We start from the raw sequence: 2942 nt of genomic DNA on the forward strand, positions 1-2942 counted from the left end.
GGGGGGGGGGAGCGCCTGTGGTGCTGGGGAATCGAATCTGGGTTCCTGCACTTGCCTAAGCAGGTGCTTAGTCCACTGAGCTATCTCACTGGCCCTTCAGCTGACTTTTCTAGTTTGTTCCTCCATGCACCCCGACCTGCTCCGCTCCCCCTCCGCTCGGCTGGTGTCACCAAATGTGCAGAGCCCTGATGGTCCAGCAGTCACAGTCCATGCAGACCGGGCACTAGCGGGGCATTGGGACCCATTTCCTCATCTGTGGAAAGGGTATCACAGCAACACCTACCTTCTGGGTCATCCTGAGCATAAATGAACGCAATAAGCAGCCAGGACTCAACCTGACTTGTGGCACCCACGAACCCTGGGCCCACCTGCAGGCATCTCTGTGGTCCTCCTGAGGGTGAAAAAGGCACCATCAGTCTCTTGTGGGTAAAGCTTGGGATGTGGAGCCAGAGCCCGCTCTGTGCACAGGGTATCCCCACCACTATGGATATGCACCCAGAGGCCAAGCGATCACCAAGAGAGGTGGACAGGGCTTGAGAGAACTCATACCCATGGGTTCCTCGGGGCCATGTCTGAGAGGGGGGCAGACCCACGCCACTACTGACACTCCTTGCCCTGTTTCTGCTGAACATGGAAGCTATTCGTATTTGGGAGTCTGCTGTCTCACACAGCTTCCATAAACCCCAGTATAGATGCTCAGGGTTGAGACTGGTGCCCACAGCTAGCATGAGGCAGGTACTGTGCTTGTCATCTCCATTCTACTGGAGGAATCTGAGGCCTCCGTCACTCACAGTACACAGCAGAGTTACAGCACAAACCCAGTTCTCCAAGGCACAGAACTTGTGTCCAGCACATTATTCCCAAGAGTTGTGCTTGGGGGTAAATCTGCACCTGCTTCTTCCACGCCCGGAAGGTAGCTCTGTCTTATTATCATACTGGGGTTTTTTGGGGGACAGGGTGCGATCTCCTGATGGGGTGGAGGCTGGGGACACTGCTCAGCATCCTGCCCAGGACACAGCTCCCTAAAAATGCCCTGGCGCCAGGGCTCAGTACCAGGAGACAAATGTGGCCTGGCATCCTCCTAAGTCTCCCACAGCTGCCCTTCCAGCCTAACCCATCCTGCTAACCCAGGCAGGACCCCTCCTAGGGTCTCCAACAGCCCACCTGCACTTCTGGTCACCCTGCCCTGTGCAGACCACCTGGGGCCAATAAGGGACCCTTGGCCACCATGGTGACCCTGGACCTCGAATTCTGTGTGGAGGAGAGAGAGCAGAGGCAGGGTGGCCTCTGCTGTGAGGTGGCAAGGTCTGAGGTTCAGCGTGTGTGTGTGTGTGCGCGCGCGCGTGCGCGCGCTGGGGCACAACACTACCATTTCATTTCCTAGCTGGGGGACTGTGTTTCACCCTCCCTGGCCGGGACGCAGTGGGGAGCAGGCAGGAGGGCCTGGCCGGGAGGGAACTGCTTCTGCGATGCTTCGCTGTCTCCGGGCTAGCGAAGGAAATCAGACCCTGTGACAACAGCCAGGTTTCAGGACAGCGGCACATTCTGGGGGAACAGCGTGCAGAGGTGGGGTGGGCCAGGTAGGAGCTCCTGACGGCGGGAGGTGGGGAGCTGAGGCCTCGCCCCCACCTCGCGGAGACAACCCCAGAGAATCAGCGCCAGGAGAACCAATCCGGAGAGTGGGGTCGGGGGTAACCAAGTGAACCACGGTAGGGGCGCCAGCCAGAGCCCCTGACCTTCTGGCATGCTGTGGGCGCATCGAGGACCCCCGCCCCGGGAAGGGACATTTCTGGCTGTCCCCACGCCTGTCTCCGCCCTCTCCACACCTGATTTGATAGTTTGGTGCCCCCGGCCACTCAGAAGATCTCTAGGGTAGTGTCTGTCCCTCTCTGGAGTGCCCTCCCTGGGGAGGAGGAGTAAAGGCCCTTCCCTTGAGGAAGCAGCTGCCTCCCGGAAGCTCTCGGGGATTGGCTGAGGCACCTGACTGTGGGGCCAAGTCCCCAAATGCACCTCCATCCCCCAACATTCTTGGGGTCTCTCCTCTGAGGCTCCCCATGGAGATCTCCTTTTCCAAGCCTCCACCCTTTCTCCAAGCCGCCCTCGGAATTACCCCGCTTCTGCCGAAATCCCGCCAGGCCCTCTCCCTGCCCTCTGCTGACCCTCTTCTGCCCGCTCAGCCTCTCTCCCCTGGGTGTCCTGTTCCTTTACCCCCTCCTCCCACTCCCACCTTCCTCGCTAGTCTCAGAGCCCCGCCCTTCGGCCCGGAGCCCCGCCCCTCGGCCCGGAGCCCCGCCCAGTAAGAGCCTGCTCCTCCCCTTGGACCCCGCCTCTTACCTATTCTTCCTTGCTCCTCCCTCTCAGAGCCCCTCCCCTGCGATCTGGAGGTACGTGATTATCCCCCACTCAAGTTTTGGAGGTCCTCGGGAAGAGCAGCCCCGGGTTCGCCCCCCCCCATCTCCAGCCTGGCTGGTGGGGGTGGCCTTGTGTGGGGCTCTGCTGCGTCTGTGGGCGGGTCCCCCAGGGTTCTGTGGGGTGAAAGAGAGGGTGAGGCGTGGGTGGTTACCATGGAGACCCTGCTCAGCAGCTCTGCTTTGCTCTTGATTCGCGTGTCGCCCGAGGCAGAGAAGAGGGGACCCAGAGACAAAGGCGCAGGTCTGACACACAGCTCACGTCACAGAAAATGCACTTCAGGATTTTGTGAGAATTTTTCAGCGTAGAATTTTTTGATTTTTTTCTGGTTACTTGAGACAGTCTTGCTATATAGTTCAGGCTGGCCTTGAGCTCACTATGTAGCTATGGTTAGCCTCACAGATCCTCCTGCCTGAGCCTCCCAAGTGCTGGGCTTACAGGTGCAAGAGATTCTGTTTTTTAGATCTCCTCCTCCTCCTCCTCCTCCCCCTCCTCCTCTTCCTCCCCCTCCTCTTCCCCCTCCTCCCCCTCCT

This window comes from Octodon degus, unplaced genomic scaffold (assembly GCF_000260255.1).
Source record: "Octodon degus isolate 3935 unplaced genomic scaffold, OctDeg1.0 scaffold00050, whole genome shotgun sequence".
NCBI lineage: Eukaryota > Metazoa > Chordata > Mammalia > Rodentia > Octodontidae > Octodon > Octodon degus.